Below are 7342 nucleotides of genomic sequence, written 5' to 3'. Positions count from 1 at the left end.
CTTGAATCATGTGAAGCCTATGTACATCGGATTGGACGAACAAGACAAGCTACTGCAAAGGCTATAGTCTATACTTTCTTTCCAACAACAAAACGATAGCAAAGACCACATCGCCATCGACAATCAGGTCATGTCGGGGACGACATTTGAACGCGGAAGGGGTGAGTGTTGACCGCTGGGTCAACAACACAACATAACTCAAGTTTCGTACCAAAGTCTTATCTTTTGCTAGTTATGAAATGCTGCGGATTATGGCTATAAACCTCATTTGTAGTGAGTAGTTATTCTAGTTTCAGAAGCCGGGGTGCAATGGCACTTCCAAATTGTAAATACAAAGCCATTTGACCCTTTCAACCCCATTTTTGGTTAAACCCAAGGTAGCCTTAGTATATAAGGTACCTAGGTCATTTTGTAAAAGGACTTTTATCATAATAAAAACTGAGCGCTGCCGTCTACTGTGTGTGAGAGAGAAAGAGAGTGAGCGTGAGCTTTATCCTCTCACTACGCCCGGCTCACTCAACACATTGGAGATCCGACTACACCATTGCTGTAGTCTCGAGGAGAGCTACATGACAACGCCAAGCATTCCACGCGAGACGAAGCGCACATGCCTACGCATCTACGAGCTATTTTTGGCCGTAAGTGTATCAAACGATGTCTGTTTTCTGCGTGCTAGTAGTCTATAGAATCGTGGTGACATAAGCTACGCATAGGTACTCATAAATTTCAGTTTCAGGCACTTTCAAAATTCAGCTCTGTCATCCTACGCGTTTTCCGCAGATGGGTTTAGAGTGAGGGTTTTGAGTGTAGAAGCTTAGGGACAAGTGTATCCTAGTGAGGGGATGGTATTCCTTAAGCTTCGTATGAATCTGGCATGATTAGGTGAGTTACCTTCCGTATGTGTGTATGTGTCTAGGTGGTGTAGTTGAGGGCAGTGAGGTTCTTGATTGTGGTTTAGTTGGCCTTCCACAGTGTTGTATGTGTAGGATGGTCTCAGCCTGACAAGCTTAAGAGATTTCCTCCGTGTGCCTATCGTGTCATCTGTGTCCTTGATTGACATTATGTTGATCTAGGTAGTGTTTGCATGCACTTCATGGGTGTGTGAGTCCCTCCCCGTCCAACATAAAGATGCGGCCCACCTCTCCCACAAATTTGTAAATTTAGATTCATAGAGAGCGTAGTCACCTGATGAGACTTGATGATGTTGAAGAAGTTGCTTCCATAAGCTCTCTCAGTGTCTCCTTGACCATATTTTCTTATGAAAGTAGCACAAAGTTCATCCCATGTTTCTTTAAATGGAGGTGCAAGAGTACCATACCACACTCGAGCATCGCCTTTGAGCACCAAGGGAAAAGCCCTTAGCTTCACCTCTTCTTGATCATGACTAGCCATGAGATAAGCCATCTCCAGCTAGCCATGGATTATCTCATGACTAGCCATGAGATAAGCCATCTTCAGCTATCCCAAAAATCACAAGCATTCTCATTATGACATCCACATAAAGTTGGGAAGGAAAGTGCCATTGTGATAGTGAGAGCTTGTGATAGGGAAAGCACAATAAATCTTTACAGTTGAGAGAGATCAAAATAGCACAAAAATGTAGACGTCAGGACTCAATTCATATCTTATGACGGGAAAAATAAAAGGGCTCACAAAGGCATTGATTGCATCCAATCTCTCATACCCAATTAAGTTCCTAATTGTGTGTTGGAACCTTATCTTTGTGCTTACGATGATGTGCACAGCTTGTCCTGTGATGGTAATTAGCGATCCACTAAATCGATGACTTATATGTGTGTGAGAGTTATTCGGAAGACCTTAAAGAAATATCAAGATAGAAGAATACTTCTTGAAGCTTCAGCCCCAAAGAGAAACGCAACACGCCATTGAGAATGTATTTTGTGACAAATACACACATTCACTTAAAAGATTATAGAAAGAAAACCCATGCATAGGCGGCCCATTAATATTGTTGCTCTTCTTTAACACACACCAAAGGTAACTTGTAACTTTCTCCTCAATGGGGGCACCAATCTAATGAGGCAAAAAATCTTCAGTGCAGTGGCCTCTATCACCACCCTCAAGCTCCTCTCATTAGGCAACAAAGACCAATGCAAAGGGGCAACACCTAGTTAATATGGAGGACTAGGATGCATTACATGAGTAAGAATTAACAAACCAGGCCTTCAAAAATACACACATCAATGCATAGATAGCATAGATGTTTCCCCAAAAGAAATCTTCTCCTCAATGCCCCTCTCTTGACGCACACACACAATAACACCTGCACGCACACACACAATAACACATGCACGCACACACACACACATACACAATCTCCAATCTTAGGAGAGTTCTTCTTCACTAAGATTGAGATCAATTACCAAAAAAAATCACAAGAATTCAATGATACAAGAGAAAATACAAAAGAAAATAAATGCTTCAATTGAGAGGGAGAAGATGCACACAAAGTAGTGAGATGGGGTGGTGTAGGTTAGGCGGGCTATGCAGCCTTATGAAGTGCTCTAGACCTTAGAGTCTCTCAATAGGTGGAAAGTTGGAGGGGTATTTATACAAATTTAGAGAGTTTTGGGGCTTCTCTTAACCATGGTTGGGTTAGCATTTTCCATTATTGAAAATATGTACAATCTTAGCTTATACACTCTTCTTCTTGACCAAAATGACTAAGAGACAAGGTGAGAGCGGGGAGAAGGTGAGGTAAACATTGGAGGTGATCAAAAGCTGAAATTATCCACTTCTATATTGCACATATTGAAGGGGATAGAGTTGGAGCGACTTTGGTTCTTGGAGGTAGCTCATAGAGTAGAGTTTGCATCTCCTTTTACCATGCTGTCAATGTAGGTGAGAGTAGCATGTTGTGTGTTTGTGATGGAGGGGATGACTGCTTGAGTTGAATATCCACCATTTTTCTATAATCTCCTCCAAATCTCCACTTGAGATCATTATCATTTGTGAGTATGAGAATAAATGATTGTAAATGGAAGGTAGTGTAGGAGGAGTAGCTAGTAAGATACATGAGAGAGAGAGAGAGAGAGAAACAAAGAGAGAGAGAGAGAGAGAGAGAGAGAGAGAGAGAGAGAGAGAGAGAGAGCAATGGAGAAGGGGATGGTGCAAGTGTGTGGGAGAGTAGAGAGAGTTACTACTAAGGTGAAGAGTCACTAACAATGGACAAAGAGGGGCAAAAGTGGGTGGCTCCACAGAAAAAACAACTTAACTTGAAATCACTATTTTGGCCATAGTTTTCACTATGTAACTCCATTTGGTGCATTATTTATAGGTACAAAGATGGCCAAGCATGCCTTGCATGACTTGAGGGAGTCCTTGAACCAAAAATATGGTGGCAAGGCTCCAAAAATTACATTGAGAAAGTGGGTGTCTTCATGCATAGGTTGAGAGTGTAGGGTGAGAAAGAGCCAAACTAAAACGTTTTCCCTTTGGGTCCCAATGATTTCAGCCCCAACCCCCACTTGTTAATAGGTGTAATTAGGTGCCAAGTAGGTGATGCAAGAGAATCATATCTCCTATGGTGTGCATGTATCCTCTTTTCAATATTCCTCCTAGGAGTGTAGTGTGAAAATAGAGAGTCTACAGGGTCCAAGTCATGGCATTGTTTGAAGCTTTATCATGTGTAACTAAAAAGGTGAAAAAAGGATAAAACCATGGATAAATATGAGTGATTGACTTTTAGAATTATTAAAAAATATTATTTAGGAAAATATTTTATGTAGATAGAGTATAAACTTGAATGATATGTGAGGCATACTAGGTGTTTACATGCATAGAAATGTTTTCTTCTTTTTTACAAGAGTGTGAGAATGAAAGGATGAAGATAAAGAGGTAGGTTAAGATAAAAGATAAAGTAAAAGATGAAAGTAAAAAAATAAATTAAAATATGAGCGATAAAAGTGAACCGTGAAAATGACAAGTGCAATTAGTTTATATGCAAGTTAGGGTGGAATATGTAATTTTTGGTGAAGAAGCGTGGTTTTTTTGCGGTGGTGGACATGGCATCATGAAGCTATAGGCCAACTTTCACAGGCGAGGAGAGTCTTGATGAATCGATTTCATATTTCCAACTGTATATGTTAGCATCTTGTATGCCTAATGAAGACAATAGGATACATACCGTCCCGTTGGTGATGCACGGTAAATGTCATAAAATCTAATATCTAACCAACCCAAATGATTTTCTCATATTAAATTGATCACTTAATGTGGGAGAATAAACGGGAACAAGTGTTAAGATATAGATATGTGCTTATAGATCTATCTCAACACGGGGCCAATGGTAAAGGGACCCAAAAGGGAGATGGTCTATCAAAGAGCAAGGCTAACCAATGGAGCATAAGACCTTAGGGTTAGCTTCATTGAAGACCTCCAATAAACGTGTGTAAAAGTCCTTTGACCTTAGGTAAGCTAGGGCTGAGCTTGAGGTGGGAACCCGGCCCAAGCTCGAGGTGCTTGTCCTGCTTGAGGTGCTTCTCGTGCTTGAGGTGTTTGTCATGCTTGAGGTGCTTGATTAAGATGCTTGAGGTGCTTGACTGGCTCCATGCTTGAGGTGCTTGACTTGCTGCATGATTAAGGTACTTGAGGTGCCTTGAGAAGCTTGCCTGAGATGCTTGTGGGAACACCCCCTAGTTCAAGTGCTTTGTCATGCTTGGTGAGTAAGGTGCTTGATCACCTAAAGTCAAAATCTTTCCTACAAGAGGGGGGGCAATCCCTTTTCCTAGGGGCTAGAGAGAGAACACCCACTCACACACACACAAGGGAAGCCCCAACTTGAAGAGGTAGCAAGGACACATGTCAGGCCCCTACCCATGTTACCTTCATGTGTTGCTTGAAGCCTATTGGCTAAGATTCAAAGGGGTCCAATGATAAATTACATGAATTATCTAATTGTTTTAGCATTTATCTAGCCCTCTCTCTCAAAAAGGAAAGGCGGACACTTGTCTCAAGGCTAACCCTACTGCTTGTAATGCCTCCTGCTCATGATTGGCTAGGCCTGGGAGGGTCCAATGAGCTTCAAGCATGAGCTACAAGGGGGGGTCGACCCAAGCTAGCTAGGGGCTTGCTTGAGGGGTATACTCACCAACACACACACACAATCACTCTCATTGTGTGCTATGCAAAGTGCAAGAGCTCCCTCTCCTTCTCCAAGCAAGTAGAGGTTGAGAGCCTACACCAACACTCTTGGCTATGGAGTGCAAATCCAACCAAGAGCCATGCTTCAATGCTTAAGCTTTACATCTCCTTCTTCTTCATTACTATGCTATTATGTATGCTAGCAACAAGAGTATGATAAGTGAGGAACTAGTTCTTTCTCCTATGAAATGTTTCTTCTTCCTCTTCCCTACCCTCATTCCCTGCTAGCTCTCTCCACCTTCGAAGGTGTTTGAGGTCTTGGGACTGAGGCTTGGGACAATTAAAGCTTTCTTCAAGTTCATGTTATGCTATGATTGTGATGCATGAAGCTTTCCATCTTCATTGCATCACCTAGGTCACAAGGAACACAAAGAATGTATTGTAACAAGTCTCTCTTAATGGGAGAAATCATAATACAAATGCCTATTGGAGGGGGGACCGGCTCCACATAAATCCGGTCCTCAACTGTTGTCATGTTCTCTAAATTCTCTCTCTTGCAAAAGTATTGTTCATGCCAAGTTAACTAATTGCTATGATTATGTTGCTATCTTCAATTCTGTCTACCCGCTATGCTCACAAAGTTATTTCTCGAAAGTATTCTCATTAATTTCCGCTATTCTCAAGTTGAATAGGCTAATTACATTACATTGGTATCAGAGAATTTGGTTTCTCTTTTCTTGCTTAAGAAGAGAGGTCCTTAAGTAGCCTATAAATGGTTGATGTTGTTAATTATAATAGGGTAAGTGGAACTGGGATCTAATATCGGTTTTGTTAAGCCCACTATGTGGGGGATGGTGCACACCTCGGGAGCTTTGGACTTAATAATGGAGTCTTTTTAGACTTGCCTACGGCTTTACCATTATTGAGCCATAAGAAGTCCGAAAGGAGCTAGCCCTTGGCAACTCTGCTATGTTAAACCTACTCCTCTACTCTCTATAATTAACCACTTTGAGCCGTGGGTGTAGATACTTAAGAGCCAATTTTCAAAGGCTAAGAGGAGTGGCAACTAAGGTTTTGTATTGCCAAAGCATACACTAAGTATAAACATAAATTTTGTTAACATGGCTGAAAATAATCAAGAGAGTAGAATGAACATTGATAGCTTTGATTTTGCACATGAAGGTGCTAATGATGATGCTCCCATGTTTGTGAATTATCTCGTCACTAGGTTGCAACAAGCTATGGGCAACCCTGTTTTGCAAGCCGAAGTTACTCAACAACTTCGTGCTTATGGAATTTCCCTTCCTCTCCTAGAAGAAAGAGAGCTTAGGAGGCCTCTTGAAGATACCCCCAAAAGAAGACTCTCTCCCATTCGAGAGGAGGAATCCAAAGAGAAAGAAAGCAATGACAGTCTAAGTTCTTCTGAAGATGTGGCTCCACGAAGACGGTGGTCTAGACGATCGCCTACTCCTCCCAAGAGGAAAAGAACAACCCATAGTCCTTCTCCTCATCACTCTGAAAGGCAAGAGAGGAAACAAAGGAAGAAAAGGGCTAGGAAGAGGTCACCTTCTTCTCCTTCTTCTTCACCTTCCTCCTCTTCCGATGAAAGTTATGGCTATTCTCCTAGAGAATACAAGAGGGGAGGACATTGCAAATCATTTCCTGCATGGCGAAGTTCACAAAAGCTAAAGAATTTCAAGGAGGGAGGAAAGAGTATCTCTTTTCTCACCTATGATGGCACCTTTGGTGCTACCGACAAAGTCTTGGCCTTCATCCAGCAATTTGACGCGGCCTTTGGGGACGAGGGCTTCACAGAGTCCTCCAAGCTACGTCATGTAGCTATGCACTTCCAAAAATCAACTCGTCAATGGTGGGCTAGCCTTCGTGGCAATGGAGAAGCCCCAAAGACATGGAAAACTCTACGAGTTTCCATCATGAAGCAATTTCTGCCAAGCGATACTAAAGATAAAGTTCTTACCGAATGGCGCGGCTTGAAGCTTCTCTCTCATGAGTCTATCAACAAGTATGTAGACAAGTTTTGGGATTTACAGCTCAAAGCTACTGTCTTTCAAAAGATAGACTTTGCTGAGCAAAGACAACAATTCTGTGCGGGATTACCTGAAGAGATGGCCGAATACATCAACTCTCAACGGCCCGGTACTATTACCGAAGTAATCCACCACACCATGGTTGCTTCACACATCAATTTCCATCAAGGGGCTAGACGTAATGTCAAGCC

The sequence above is a fragment of the Adiantum capillus-veneris genome, chromosome 23 (assembly GCF_014529385.1).
Source record: "Adiantum capillus-veneris isolate H3 chromosome 23, ASM1452938v2, whole genome shotgun sequence".
NCBI classification, from domain to species: Eukaryota; Viridiplantae; Streptophyta; class Polypodiopsida; order Polypodiales; family Pteridaceae; genus Adiantum; species Adiantum capillus-veneris.
Note: the sequence above shows the minus strand (reverse complement) of the source record.